Here is a 16,388-nt window from a genome sequence, read left to right as displayed (position 1 = left end):
ACTTATTTAAGAATGTATTCCAGTATCTAAAAACAGTAAATTTGAGCAATACAAAATCACCTTTATTAATAGCTTCTTTCTTTACTGATTTCATTTATTTTGTGTCTATTTTTTCTTCCTTGATGTGTTTCAGTTCAGTTCAGTTCAGTCACTCAGTCGTGTCCGACTCTTTGTGACCCCATGAATCGCAGCACGCCAGGCCTCCCTGTCCATCACAAACTCCTGGAGTTCACTCAGACTCACGTCCATCAAGTCGGTGATGCTATCCAGCCATCTCATCCTCGGTCGTCCCCTTCTCCTCCTGTCCCCAGTCCCTCCCAGCATCAGAGTCTTTTCCAATGAGTCAACTCTTCGCATGAGGTGGCCAAAGTACTGGAGTTTCAGCTTTAGCATCATTCCTTCCAAAGAAATCCCAGGGCTGATCTCCTTCAGAATGGACTGGTTGGATCTCCTTGCAGTCCAAGGGACTCTCAAGAGTCTTCTCCAACACCACAGTTCAAAAGCATCAATTCTTCAGTGCTCAGCTTTCTTCACAGTCCAACTCTCACATCCATACATGACTACAGGAAAAACCATAGCCTTGACTAGACGGACCTTAGTCGGCAAAGTAATGTCTCTGCTTTTGAATATACTATCTAGGTTGGTCATAACTTTTCTTCCAAGGAGTAAGTGTCTTTTAGTTTCATGGCTGCAGTCACCATCTGCAGTGATTTTGGAGCCCAAAAAACTAAAGTCTGACACTGTTTCCACTCAATTTTATATCAACAAAGAACTAGCTTAGTTTCATTGATCTTTTCACTTGTTTTTCAATATCTATTTCAATTATTTCTTCTCCAAGCTTATTATTTTTCTTCTACGAACTTCAGGTTTTGTTTGCACTTTTTATTCTCATTCCTCTAGGTATAAGGTTAGTTTGTTTATTTGAGACTTTTTTGTTTGTTTGTTTTCTTTAGGTAGGCCTATATGTACCCTTGCCTGGAAAATTCCATGGACAGAGGAGCCTTGTAGGCTACAGTGCATGGGGTCACGAAGAGTTGGACTCAACTGAGCGATTTCACTTCACTTCAGGACTGTTTAAAATAAAGCTAATTAAGTTTACCTTTTAAGTAAAGTAAGCTGGTGCAAACACTTGAATTTAGCTTCTCTGTTAAGAGGATACCTTTTCCTCAGATATTGAACTGCCTTTGATGATAGATTTAAGTTTTTTATCTCTTAAATGATCTGTTCTGAAATCCCTTATTGTTACCTTGGCTATGTGAATAGTATTGTTTCACAATGACCTATAATCCTATCTGACTGAGTGTTCTAAACCTTTTTGATATTTGTTGACATAGCTTCCTAAATCATTCAAATGAAGATTTCTAGCTAACTTTGGGATGCTTCAGAGGATCCCTGAAACATCCCAAAGACAGATATTACACTAATTAGGTTAATTTTGTATACAGAATAACATGGGAGTATTGTCAAATGAGTAATAAGTCTCGGGTTATATTGTATGGTAAATGTTACTAATATCAGAGAAGGCAATGGCAACCAACTCCAATACTCTTGCCTGAAAAATCCCATGGACAGAGGGGCCTGGTAGGCTGCAGTCCATGGGGTCGCTAAGAGTCGGGCACGACTGAGCGACTTTACTTTCACTTTTCACTTTCATGCATTGAGAAGGAAACGGCAACCCACTCCAGTATTCTTGCCTGGAGAATCCCAGGAACAGAGGAACCTAGTGGGCTGCTGTCTATGGGGTCGCACAGAGTCAGACACGACTGAAGCGACTTAGCAAGATATTACTGTATACCTCCCTGTTAGAGCTTCTTTTGTTCTGCCTCATAGGTTTTGGAGCATTGTGTTTTCATTTTCAATTGTCTTGAAGTTGTTTTTTAGATTTTATCTTTGATTTCTTCAAGGAACCATTTGTTGTTTAGTAACATGTTGTTTAGATCACAAGGCAATGGTTTCCTAGTTTTCTTTGGTTATATTCTTGTTTTATCCTGTTGTGGTCAGACAAGATAGTAGATACACTTTTAGTTTTCTTAAATATACTAAGAATTGTGTTGTGGAGTTGCATATTGTTTATTGTTGAGAATGTTCCTTGGGCACTTGAAAAAAATATGTATTGTGTTTTATTTGAATGAAATATTTTTTGTGTATCTAATAAGTCCACCTGATCAAATGCATTATTTAAGGCCTATATTTCTTTATTAATTTTCTGCCTGGATGTAAGTGAGCTTTTAATTTCCTGTACTTTTATTGTATTACTATTCATCTCTCCCTTTATACCTATTAATTTTTGCTTTATGTGCTTAGGGGGCACCTGTACTGGGTGAGTTGATAGTTACAAGTTTGGAAATAAGAGCTGGATCCATAAGAAATCAATTGACATTCAAATTTCAATTTTATGTACTTTTTTTTTTGGTAGAGAAGTCAGTATGCAACACATACATCTGATAAAGTGCCTACATGCAGAGTATGGAAAGAACTGTGACATCACCACGAAATGAATATGGATGAACGACTTGAGTAGACAGTTTATAAAAGTGAATATTCGAATAGTCACAAGGAGTAAAGGAAGTCCATTCTCAGTAGTAATCAGGGAAATGCAAACTATAGTGAGTTATTAATACTACATAGTCCAGAGTGGCTAAAACGTAAAAGAGTGATAATAGTGTTAATAAACATGAGAAGCAACTGAAAGACTCATATATTGCTAGTAATGTTATAAATTTGTATGGCTACTTTAAAAATTGGCTGGTATTTTCTCCTAAAGTTGAAGAGATATCTAGATATGTAGATAAACTATGACCCAAAAATTATTCTCCTGGTATATACCTAATGGAAATGTGTGAGTAAATGCAAAAAAAGACATGTGCAAGAATTCTTAGAGCAGCAGTATTTAAATAAACACAAGCTGAAGAAAATTCAAATGTTTGTTAGTAGTATAATGGATAAATGAATTGTGATATATAATAGAATATTATACAATGATGTAACAGATAAATTCAGGAACAGATAAATTTCCCAAACATTGTTGAGTGAATGGAAGTCAGAGAGAAAACAATTACACTGAATCATTCAATTTGCCTCTTCAAAAAGAGAACTCATCTATGGTGTTGAACCTCTGGAATAGAGAGGGTATAGTTATTAGAAGAGGACATGTTGTGAGGGAGATGATTCTAGGAGGTTGGTGATGTTCTGTAACTTTTCCTCCATAGTGTTTAAATTGATGTGTTTGTTATGGAAATATTCCATGAGCTGTACATGTGTAATTTGTGTTGTTTTTTGTTTCTTTTGGTGGTATAACTCTTGTATTTCAGTTAAAAATAGGTTTTAAAAAATCACAGCTTTTATAGCCTCCTGACTCTCCAAGAGTTATTTCTCTTTCATTCTATGAGTAGGTGTGATATAATGAATAAAGGACCTCCCCCAAAAGATATCCATTTTCTAATGCCCTGTGAATATATGGCTTTGTATGGCAAAAAGAATTTTTCACGTGTGACTAAGATGTTGAGATTGGGAGATTATTATGGGTTATCCAGTTGTGATGAATGTAATCAGAAGGGTCCTTATGAGAAGGAGGTGTGGGGGTCAGAGGTAGAGTGATGTTGCATGGGGACAACTTGACTGGTCACTGACAGCTTTGAAGATGGAAGGAGATTGTGAGCCTAGGAAGGAGGGCAGCCTCTAGATGCTGGAAAAGGCAAGAAAACAGACTTTCCTTTAGAGCCTCTATTAGGAATGCAGCTTTGCCAATAATTTGTGTTTAGCCCCATAAGACCCAATTTTGGACATATCACCTCTAGAACTATCAGGGAATTAACCTGTTGTTTTAAGTCACCAAATTTGTGGTAATTTTTTACAGTAGCAATAGGAAACTAATATTGGTAGTTCATGGGCAGTGTACTCTGACAAGTACAATGTCAGAGTACACTGTCCGTAATAGGTGCTCTGAAAATTGTACTGAATGTACGATCAAGCTTCAAAAGTGTCATTCCTCAGTACGGTAAGGGGATTTTTGAAATAAATAAGGATGTTGAGAATCCAAGACCAGTATGATGTGATGAGATATGACCAGGCAGTTTCTACCAGTCCTTTTCCCTCTAATCTTCAGACTTCCTTAAACATGAAAGGCTTAGAGTCTGGAGGTGAAGGAAAAGAGCACAGGGTTTGTAGTTATCAGGCACAACAAAATTGGAGATGAGGATGCAAATGAAGATGGCATGATTAGGACTTTCCCTTAGTCTGTGAAAGGCATTTGTTGTCGAGAGGGAGATTAGAATATTTTACAAAAGAAATGTATAAAGAAATAAGGTGGAGGTAATAATGCTCTTGACATCCCAAATGGATTTTGTTGGTGTAGTTCAACCACTCAGTTGTGTCCGACTCTGCAATCCCATGGACTGCAGCACGTCAGAATTCCCTGTCCTTCACCATCTCCCAGAGCTTGCTGAAACTCATGTCCATTGAGTTGATGATGCCATCCAACCATCTTGTCCTCTGTCGTCGCCTTCTCCTCCTGCCGTCAATCTTTCCCAGCATCACAGTCTTTTCCAGTGAGTTTGTTCTTTGCAACAGGTGGTAAAGAATTGGAGCTTCAGCATCAGTCCTTCCAATGAATATTGACAATTGATTTCCTTCAGGGGTGGCAGCCGAGAGGAGCTATCCCACGTTTGAGGTCAGGGTCGGTGGCCGGGAGGAGCTACTCCATGTTCAAGGTCAGGAGGGGCAGCGATGAGGAGATACCCCTCGTCAAAGGTAAAACAAACCCAAGTAAGATGGTAGGTGTTGCGAGAGGGCATCTGAGGGCAGACACACTGAAACCATAATCACAGAAAACTAGTCAATCTAATCACACGGACCACAGCCTTGCCTAACTCAATGAAAGTAAGCCATGCCGTGTGGGGCCACCCAAGACGGGCAGGTCATGGTGGAAAGGTCTGACAGAATGTGGTCCACTGGAGAAGGGAATGGCAGACCACTTCAGTATTCTTGCCTTGAGAACCCCATGAACAGTATGAAAAGGCAAAATGATAGGATGCTGAAAGAGGAATTCCCCAAGTTGGCAGGTGCCCAACATGCTACTGGAGATCAGTGGAGAAATGACTTCAGAAAGAATAAAGGGATGGAGCCAAAGCAAAAACAATACCCAGTTGTGAATGTGACTGGTTATAAAAGCAAGGTCCGATGCTGTAAAGAGCAATATTGCAAAGAAACCTGGAATGTTAGGTCCATGGATCAAGGCAAATTGGAAGTGGTCAAACAGGAGATGGCAAGAGTGAACGTCAACATTTCTAGGAAGCAGCGAACTAAAATGGACTGGAATAGGTGAATTTAATTTAGATGACCACTATATCTACTACTGTGAGCAGGAATCCCTTAGAAGAAATGGAGTAGCCATCATGGTCAACAAGAGTCCAAAATGCAGTCAGTCAGTTCAGTTCAGTTCAGTCGCTCAGTCGTGTCCGACTCTTTGCAAACCCATGAATCGCGGCACGCCAGGCCTCCCTGACCATCACCAACTCCCAGAGTTCACTCAAACTCACATTCATCGAGTTGGTGATGCCATCCAGCCACCTCATCCTCTGTTGTCCCCTTTTCCTCTTGCCCCCAATCCCTCCCAGCATCAGAGTCTTTTCCAATGAGTCAACTCTTTGCATGAGGTGGCCAAAGTACTGGAGTTTCAGCTTTACCATCATTCTTTCCAAAGAACACCCAAGGCTGATCTCCTTTAGAATGGACTGGTTGGATCTCCTTGCAGTCCAAGGGACTCTCAAGAGTCTTCTCCAACACCACAGTTCAAAAGCATCAATTTTTCGGTGCTCAGCTTTCTTCACAGTCCAACTCTCACATCCATACATGACCACTGGAAAAACCATAGCCTTGACTAAATGGAGCTTTGTTGGCAAAGTAATGTCTCTGCTTTTCTGCAATGCAGCACTTGGATGCAATCTCAAAAACGATAGAGTGATCTCTGTTTGTTTCCAAAGCAAACCGTTCAATATTCCAGTAATCCAAGCCTATGCTCCAAATGGTAATGCTGAAGAAGCTGAAGTTAAATGGTTCTATGAAGACTGACAAGACCTTTTAGAACTAACACCGCAAAAAGATGTCCTTTTCATTATAGGGGACTGGAATGCAAAAGTAGGAAGTCAAGAAACACCTGGAGTAACAGGCAAATTTGGCCTTGGAATGTGGAATGAAGCAGGGCAAAGGCTAATAGAGTTTCGCCAAGAGAACGCACTGGTCATAGCAAACATCCTCTTCCAACAACACAAGAGAAGACTCTACACATAGATATCCCCAGATGGTCAACACCGAAATCAGATTGATTATATTCTTTGCAGCCAAAGATGGAGAAGCTCCATACAGTCAGCAAAAACGAGACCGGGAGCTGACTGTGGCTCAGATCATGAACACCTTATTGCCAAATTCAAACTTAAATTGAAGAAAGTAGGGAAAACCGCTAGACCATTCAGGTATAACCTAAATCAAATCCCTTATGATTATACAGTGCAAGTGAGAAATAGATTTAAGGGCCTAGATCTGATAGAGTGCCTGATGAACTATGCATGTAGGTTTGTGATATTGTACAGGAGACAGGGATCAAGACCATCCCCATGGAAAAGAAATGCAAAAAAGCAAAGTGGCTGTCTGAGGAGGCCTTGCAAATAGCTGTGAAAAGGAGAGAGGCAAAAAGCAAAGGAGAAAAGGAAAGATATAAGCATCTGAATGCAGAGTTCCAAAGAATAGCAAGAAGAGATAAGAAAGCCTTCTTCAGCGATCAATGCAAAGCAATAGAGGAAAAGAACAGAATGGGAAAGACTAGAGATCTCTTCAAGAAAATTAGAGCTACCAAGGGAACATTTCATGCAAAGATGGGCTCGATAAAGGACAGAAATGGTATGGACCTAACAGAAGCAGAAGATATTAAGAAGAGGTGGCAAGAATACACAGAAGAACTGTATAAAAAAGATCTTCATGACCTGGATAATCACAATAGTGTGATCACTCACCTAGAGCCAGACATCCTGGAATGTGAAGTCAAGTGGGCCTTAGAAAGCATCACTATGAACAAAGCTAGTGGAGGTGATGGAATTCCAGTTGAGCTATTTCAAATCCTGAAAGATGATGCTGTGAAAGTGCTGTACTCAATATGCCAGCAAATTTGGAAAACTGAGCAGTGGCCACAGGACTGGAAAATGTCAGTTTTCATTCCAATTCCAAAGAAAGGCAATGCCAAAGAATGCTCAAACTACTGCACAATTGCACTTATCTCACATGCTAGTAAAGTAATGCTCAAAATTCTCCAACCCAGGCGTCAGCAATACGTGAACCGTGAACTTCCTGATGTTCAAGCTGGTTTTAGAAAAGGCAGAGGAACAAGAGATCAAATTGCCAACATCCGCTGGATCATGGAAAAGCAAGAGAGTTCCAGAAAAAACATCTATTTCTGCTTTATTGACTATGCCAAAGCCTTTGACTATGTGGATCACAATAAACTGTGGAAAATTCTGAGAAAGATGACAATACCAGACCACCTAACCTGCCTCTCGAGAAATCTGTATGCAGGTCAGGAAGCAACAGTTAGAACTGGACAGGGAACAACAGACTGGTTCCAAATAGGAAAGGGAGTACATCAAGGCTGTATATTGTCACCCTGCTTATTTAACTTCTATGCAGAGTACATCATGAGAAACACTGGGCTGGAAGAAGCACAAGCTGGAATCAAGATTGCCAGGAGAAATATAATAACCTCAGATATGCAGATGACACCACCCTTATGGCAGAAAGCATAAGACAAAGACCCTTTAAATTCCATTCTTTGCCTCATGAAGCTTTCACTGAGCTGTTTGTCCCCCTGATCAACTGGAGTGTTTGAAACTAAACATTAATTAAACTTCTCTCCTTTTTAGCCCCCTTAACGTTGACCCATCCATGTTCTGATCCAGCATACAACCCCTCCTTAATGATCCCTCCAAAGAATAAAAATATTTCTTTTTTTACACTCCCTCTATTCTGTGTTCATTCTAGCCTGTTGACCTTTCCCTGCAAATAAAATTCCTTTTTGCCTGTCCTTTGAGTTGCTTGCAGTTCTGTTTGAATTGTTTTCTCTATTACAATAATCTCTTTCCCCTTTATTGCAATAATCCTTTCAAATGAAGTCTCTTTTATGTCAGTTTAGATTTATTTTTATTTAATAATAGAAGTTAGCAAATTGTTTGTCTCTTTTGATAATGTGCTCCCTTTCCCTCAGATTTGGAGCTGTTTATTGGAACAAAGAGAATGTTAGGTTCATATTTGTGTTCTCATCATGCCTTAATCTGCCTTGATCTCTGCCTGTCCCTATTCCCGTTTCCATCAATTTCTGTTTTTATTTTAGTCTCTGAGTATGTTGTTGCATCTCTCTGTCTACCCAATTCTCTCCTTTTCCTTCACTTACCTGTCTCCTTCAGGCCAAGCTCCTGTCTTCAGTTTGCTCCAGAGAGATGAACAACAAAGCAGAACAGGTTCCTTTCCCGAGTCTGGCAGTTTTCTTATTTATATCTCCAGTCTAAACTTCACCTCCCTCTGTGGTAAAAGGGCAAGCAGGAAGTGAAAAACTGGTTTCACTTTTGGGTTATTTTCCCCCTCTTTAAAAGATCAGCTGATTTTAAAGTATCCTACTTATTCATTCATTCATTCATTCATTCATTTATAATTGTAATTTATATTTGTTTATATAATTGTGATTTACAATTGTGTTTGCATTGTGATTCCTGGGTGTTAAGGTTATTGCAAATGGAAAACTAATGTTGGGGGGGAGCGTGTGTGTGTGGATGTTTATTTATGGTGCCCTAGGGTGAGCACCAGATAAAGAACATGGGAGAAACAGGATAGGGAAAGAATTCCGGAAAAGAGACAAGGGCACATTAGAATGTCTTCCTCAGGGAACTTGCTTTAACTGCTTTATTGTTCTAGCTGTGTGGTTGAGTTGAAAATTAACAAAGTTTCAAAATTGTATTAGCTGATTTGGATGATTGAACACTAACATGAGCTAATGGAGGAAGGTCTTACTTATCAAAAGAGAATTTACTTTGGTCATCTTTTTGGGATAATAACTTTCCAGAGTAAGCCACTTGATCAAGTCAGGAACGTGTTGATTTTGCATTGTTTCTTCCTTATTATTGACTGGATGAGTGTCTCTGTGAGAAGAAGCAGTTTCATTGGGTGTTTTCTTTGACTTAATTTGAAAGATATTTTTAAATCTCTAGAAAGAAAAAAAGACAATGATAATGGCTGTTATTTCTCTATGTCAAAGGGGTTCATCATTTTGTCATTGTTCATCATTTTTGAATACATGCCTATATTCTTTCCAAAAATAAATCGAGTCCTTTTATGTGTGAAGCAGTAGGATGACCCAAGGAATGAAGTATAAAACAGGGTCATGCCTTGGAGGGCTTAAAACTTACAATAGAATTTGAGAGAGATGAGTAAGTAGTTAATTTTATGGCCCCACAATACAAGTCTGAGGCCATAAATGGTATAAAGTTCAAAGTGTACTGGCAACACGGGTGTACCTATTCTTTTCCAAATTATTTTTCCATTTAGGTTATTACAGAATATTCAGCACAGTTCCCTGTGCTATACTGTAGGTCCTTGCTGGCTAACTATTTTAAAAATAGCAGTGTGTACATGTCAGTACCAAACTCCCAATCTATCCCTTCCCTCCATTTTCCCCTGGTAACTGTAAGTTTGTTCTTTAAATCGGTGAGGCTCTTTCTGTTTTGTAAATAAGTTCATTTGTATAACTTTTTTTTTTTTTTTTTAAGATTTCATACACTATAGCCCACCAAGCTCCTCTGTCCATGGAGTTCTCCAGACAAGAATACTGGAGTGGGTTGCCATTTCCTTCCCTAGGGTTTTCTGGTACAGGCCCTCTATACAGTCCACATCTCATGTAAAAGCATTTTGTTTCACTGATTATTATCTTACGCCATGATTTAATTCATTATAATTTTGCCTGTAAACAGTACCGCCTGCTCCATTGTTCCTCTGTTTCAAGCTGTGTATGTCTGCACATGTCTTCTTGGAGGAGAACCTCATGCTCATTTTCCCAGGACCTCTAGAAATGCTACCCAGGTCATCTCGTATTTCCCCTTTCCACTCCCGGTGCCCCTGTGCGTCTCCCCTACACGGGCCTGGACTGAGCTGTCTGTGCTGCTCTCAGAGCCCTGACTCCACCTGCGATGCCCCGTCACAGTGTGTGCACTGCAGCTGCTGCTCATCTGCCTCATTTCTCTCATCCCCCAGCCTCAAACACCCCACCTCCCTTTGTTCCTCCCGATTGTGGGGGATCTGTCTTATTCATCTTTGTATCCCAAACGTAGTGCATGAGCCAGATAGATGAACAAAACGTCATGATTGAATAAGAAAACGATTGGTCTGTTTGAGCCTGTGTCTTTACTTATATGTGAAAATATTAACAGTGATTTCAGTGAGTGACATGAGACACGAGGAAGGTATAAGAAGGGCTGGAGTGGTACCCGTCCAATAAGACTTCCCTTTTCCTGCTTTTAGAACAGGAATGAAAATGTTTTCTAGTAGGCCAGAGTTTAAATGTCAGCATATGGTTTAAGTCCAGGATCCAGCAGTTCCTAGCTATATTTTCTTATGAGTGTGGAGAGGGTGACCTAAGTAATGTTCGTTAAACAAATGTTCACAGGTCAATCTAGAGAGAATGCGACACAGAGAGGACTTCGATCAAACTGGCCTCGCTAAGTTCCTCCCTGTTTAGCACACCTGGCTCATAGTTTACTATAGTTATCTATAGTGTTGCATAGTTATCTATAGTGGTATATCTCTCCTGGAACAGGCTCTATATTCTAATCTCTTAGGCAGTTATGTGGAAGTTCAAAGGCTCTTTCAGAGTCTTTTGGACCTTCCTTACCTTCAGGTTGAAATAATCTACACACCCAAGTGGCACATGTTGGGGCACCTGTACTGTATCCCATCAAAAGAGAGGAAGAAGAGGAGGAAATAATCAGACAAACTTTCTGTTCAAGGAAAAAAAAAACAACAACAGTTTTCCTTTGTTTCAATGTGTGTGGAGCTTTCCCTACAACAAGCAATTCTGTAGCACTAGCCAGGTGTCTTACAATTTAATCTGATTCTGACACAATGTATCTTTCTGAATGTACTGTCAGGTCCCACAGTTTAAGGGCCCAGTCCCAGGAGACTGCCACTGGCTTCACATGTCAATTTCAGGCAGTAGATCCCCAGATTACCCTCAACTTCTGTATGACTTGGCTATAAATCAGAAATTCCAGAAAACTGCTTCTTCAGGATTGATGTGCTTGCTAGAGAAACTTCTAAAACTCAGGAAGACTTGTGTTTGCTAGTTTAGTAAAGAAGGTGATAAAGGATACAGATGAACAGATGGAGGAAGAGATACATAGGTTGAGGTCTGGGTGGCTTCTGTCCCTGTGGAGTAGGGGTCCATCCCTCTCTTGGTATATGTAGATGTGTTCACCAAACTGAAAGCCCTTCAAACCCCATGCTATTGGGATTTTATGTAGGCTTTCTCACATAGGATTCATCTATTTTTAAGTTAATTTCCAGCCCCACTCTGGAGAATGGTAAGTGGAGGCCTGAAAATATGAAACTTCTAATCATGGCTTTGTCTTTCTGGTGACCAGCTCCCATCCAGGGGCACAACCAGAGTTGCCTCATTAGAATAAAAGTACTTCTACCATTCTTATTACTTAGGAATTTGTAAGCATTTCAAGAATCTGTTTTATGAACTGGGACAAAGATTACTATATATTTCTCATTATAAGTAACAATATTACACAGGGAAAGACACAGAGACATCAGATCCTCCTTTCAGTGGATTTCTCCCCCTACCTCTCAGGGCAGTGGCCAGCTGCAACCAGCAGGGCTTTGCTAGCCCTAGGTAGAGGTAGAAAGAAGAGCATCCTTTTCTGTGAACCCTGAGATTCTCTGCTTCTGCTCTCTGATCCTACTTCCAGTTTACTCCCTTTAGAAAACATGAATTTCTAAGCAAATACTTAGGTGGCATTATCCTTGCAGATGACAGGGATATAAAAATTGGGGCTGATTTGTCAAGTTTAGGGATGCCTATCTGTACTAGTCTCCTTAAAGGTATGTATTTACATGGAAAGCGGACCTGAACTCCATTGTTGTTACTTTCTAATTATGCAGACTTTGGTCACACATTTAATCTTTCTCAGGTTTTCAGTAACTAAGTTGGACCCTATAGGGCTTTCCCTAAACCAAACTGCCCACCCTCCCATGTGCTCCATCTGCCTCTTTGTAGAAAAGCTTTAGTCTCCCAGGTCTCTCCTGAATCACAAATGACTGACTCAAGACTTGATTTAAAGACGGTGAATTTGTAGTAACAAAAAATAGCAGCTGGGCCAGGAGAACTGGTAACAATTTAAACAACAGATCAGCCATATAGCAGTCATAGGATCTTTAGTTTCTTGCTGAAGTACATAGATAATGGTGTCTGATACAACTTCTTGAGTTGTTTTCCAAATACTATAAAGCTTCCACCAGCTGTAAGAAGTTAACTGCATTATGACTATGAGAACATGGCCCCCAGAGTGATTGGAGTCTGAGGATTGTTGGTTTAACTGCTATGACACCAGCTTGTTATATCACTGTCAACCAATCAGAATTATGCACAAGCTGATCACATAATTTTGATTCTCTCCCTTACTTTGCCTTAAAAAAAAAAAAAAAAAAGGCCTTTTGTGAAATCTACTGGGGAATCTGGACCTTTTGAGCCCATGTGACTCCTTTTATGGCTCTCTAATGAGTGCAGCATGTGTCGTAGCTCAGCTGGTGAAGAACCCACCTGCAGTGTGGGAGACCCCGGTTTGATTCCTGAGTAGGGTAGATCTCCAGGAGAAGGGATAAGCTACCCACTCCAGTATTCTTGGGCTTCCCTGGTGGCTCATCTAGTAAAGAATCAGCCTGCAATGTGGGAGACCCGGGTTCAATCCTTGGATTGGAAAGATCCCCTGGAGAAGTGAACAGCTATCCTGTTCAGTATTCTGGCCTAGACAATTCCATGGAGCGTATAGTCCATGGGTACAGTCTGCAAAGAGTCAGATAGGACTGAGTGACTGTCACTTTCAGTTTCCTTCACCAAAACTTGGTGTCAGTAGATTGGCATTACATGTGCTAATGGACTCAAGTTTATAAAAGTTCAGTAACATTTCTTCTTGTGACTTTTCATTGTGTTGATGAAATGAGAATTCCAGGGCTCAACCTGAGGTAGGAGCTCAAAATATTAGTTCTTTCCATCTCTTCTTCCCATTTAAGTTCTGCTTAAAGGAATCTCCAGTGTAAACTCCATCTCAGCCTCAGACACGGATACTGAAACTGATTGTGCAAATCTGAAGGTGTCTCAGACCCTAAAGAATCCACTTGCAGTGCAGGAGTCCTGGGTTCGATCCCTGGGTCAGGAAGATCCCTGGAGAAGGGAATGGCTACCTACTCCAGTATCCTTGCCTGGAGAATTCCAAGGACAAAGGAGCCTGGCAGGCTAGAGTCCATGGGGTTGCAAAGAGTTGGACATGACTGAGCGACTGACTTTCACTTTTACACACCGTGAAACAGAAAATGGAATTCAAGGAATCTTCCACCACCAAGCCAAGGGGAGAACTTACTATGCCTTTCTAGACATTAGGATAGGTTTTATAATTGATGAATTTGAATACTTTAGACTCCAGGGTAAATATCCATCAATGTGAATCCAGAAGAGCACATGTAGAAAATTTACAGTGGTTGGGGATATAGAGTGGCCCCTGTTTCAGAAGAACCTGAGGGATTTTCAGAATAGCCAGGAAGAATGCAAAGGGAAATCATGTCAGAAGCTTAATTTAGAGTGTCCACCATGGAAGTGGTAAGAATGAACTTAGGGAAGAGCTCCCAGTAATATGGGAGCAGTCATGGATTTTGCTGGCTCTGAAAGGGATTTGGTTGCTTTCTGGCACCACTCATGAATATTGAAAGCTTTAGAAGAGATTACAAATTACTAAAGGTATCTCTCAAGTTTGGGGTCAATATGAGGGGGAAGCAGATCCAGGTTTTTTGATAATTTGATCAAATAGAGACTTGGAGTTGACATAATTTGAGATACCATTTTAGGGGAATATTTTTGAACCCTCAATCTGATTATCACAGACATGTTAGAATATATACTTTTGAGTCCTAAAACATGTGCTGCTTCATTCGTCCAGGATCTAGTAGTCACTAACTATATTTAGATGTGTGTGGGGGGCTATCTAAGTAAGAAACAGTCGAGTGGTAGAATGATTTTCCAGTAGCACTAGCTACTTCACATCACATTAATGAGGATAAATGAGATAGATCAGTCCCACCCAGCGCTTGACCTGAAGCAGGTATTCAACTATGAATTCTTTGTTCCCCCAGCACATAGTTTGTTTGAAGAACAAATGTGTCCGAACAAGAGATATCAAATAGAGTGTCTTCAGCTGCAGTGTTCCTTCAGTGTTTGCTTTGAACCTGAGTATTTCTATAAGAGTGGAGTTCTTTTTTTTTTCTTTTTGCACTCAGTGCTGGGCCTTGTATCAGTGCCTGTGTCTTCTCTATTGCTATGCTGTGGAGAGATCATGGAATCTTTGTCTGTTGTACCTTAGATTCTCACAACATCAGCACATTTTCTATATGTGATAAGATTTCAGGAAATGAGAAATTAACTAGGGGGTAAAGCAATCCCATGAACTCAAAATCAGATTCACAAACAAGTTTATTTCACTGCATAGCTGCTGCTTGTTACTCAGGTCCACTCCCAATGCTGAGACAGACTTTTTGTTTCATTTCTCAGTCTGATGTCAAAGTCCCAGAAACTTTTTTAAGATAAATGTTTGTTAAGTGATTAGTAAAGGATTTGAGGAGCCGTGTGTCAGGAACGAGAATGAATATCCATTTCTTATTATAAATCACAATATCACACCAGGGAAAGACACAGAGGCATTAGATCCCGCCTTTAGTGGCCTTTTCTCCCTCTCAGGGCAATGCCCAGCTGCAAACAGTAGGGCTTTGCTTCCTGGAGGAGGTAGAAAGGAAGAGCATCCTCTTCTCCTGTGAACCCTGAATTTTTCCTATTTCTGTTGTATGATCATACCTCCATCCTACTCACTTCAGAAAACATGGAGTTCTGAGGAAATTATCAGGTGGCATTACGCTTGCAGATGACAGGGATCTGAAAATTTGGCCTGATTTGTCCAGTTAAGAGATAGCTATAATCATTAGTCCCCACTTTTTTCTCATTACTTTCTAACTCTGTGATCTTGGATTTCATCTTTCAGTTTTTCTCTCCTCTTACCATTTTAAATTGGGTTAATCAAATGAGATAATTTCAGTGCTTTATCTGAAGCAGCGACTCGAAAATTTAATTCTTTCCACCCCTTCTTCCCATTTAAATCTTGCTTAAAGGACCCTCCAGTGTAAATTCCATCTCAGCCTCCTGTGGGGATGTAAAACAGAAGATGGAATTCAAGGAAGCTTCCTCCACCAAGCCAAGGGGAAAACCTTATACATTTCCAGACACCGTGCTGTGCTGTGCTAAGTTGTGCCCAACTCTTTGTGACCCCGTGAACTGTAGCCCACCAGGCTCCTCTGTCCATGGGGATTCTCCAAGCAAGAATACTGGAGTGGGTTGCTATTTCCTTTTCCAAGGGATCTTCCCAACCCAGGGTTCGAACCCAGGTCTCCCACATTGCAGGTGGATTCTTGACCATCTGAGCCACCAGGGAAGCCTATAATTTCCTATAATAGATGGTATTGAGCACTCTAGGATCCAGGATAAATATTCACCAAGAAGGATCTGGAAGCGTCACTGTAGAGAACTCGCAGTGAATGGGGATTTAGGATGGCCCCCATTGCAGAGGATCCTGAGGAATTTTCAGAATGGCTGGGTAAAGGACAAAGGGCAACTGAGTCAGAAGACTAACTCAAAGAGTAGCCACCAGGGTAGTGGTAGGGATGGACTCAGGGAAGCACTTCCAGTAATATGGCAGCAACTGTGGACTCTGCTGACTCTGCAGGGGTTCACTTACACTCTGGTAACACCAGTGAATATTGAGAGCATTAGAAGAGATTGTTAATTACTAAAGGTACTCCTGGGGCTTGAGGTCATATTTGAGGGAGAAACAGATCCAAGATTTTGTTAGTTTAGTCAAATAGAGATTTGGATTTGATGTGATTTGAGATACAATTTTAGGGGATCATTTTTGAACCTGGTTTATTGTTTACATATCCAATTCAAGCAATTATTTGATCTAGCATGAAATGTATTCTGGAAGAGATCAAGGTGGCAGAGTAGGAGGATGTGGAGCTCACTGTTCCCAATGAACACAACA

General features: G+C 40.5%; 1 protein-coding gene across 3 annotated transcripts in view; it reads right to left on the bottom strand.

The window, feature by feature from the left end:
- MRPL17 (mitochondrial ribosomal protein L17) overlaps window positions 1-16,388 on the bottom strand; it is a 127,065-nt gene that overhangs the window by 13,796 nt on the left and 96,881 nt on the right. For 2 of the 3 annotated variants that reach the window (XM_060399971.1, XM_060399972.1), the window contains exon 3: window positions 8,435-8,562. The exons of the other annotated variant lie outside the window; for it this stretch is intronic. The gene's annotated coding sequence lies outside the window, so the exon portion shown is untranslated. The remainder of the gene's footprint in view (window positions 1-8,434; window positions 8,563-16,388) is intronic. 3 annotated transcript variants of the gene reach the window in all.

The sequence above is a fragment of the Ovis aries genome, chromosome 15, assembly GCF_016772045.2.
Source record: "Ovis aries strain OAR_USU_Benz2616 breed Rambouillet chromosome 15, ARS-UI_Ramb_v3.0, whole genome shotgun sequence".
NCBI classification, from domain to species: domain Eukaryota; kingdom Metazoa; phylum Chordata; class Mammalia; order Artiodactyla; family Bovidae; genus Ovis; species Ovis aries.
This window is presented reverse-complemented; position numbering and strand designations above follow the sequence as displayed.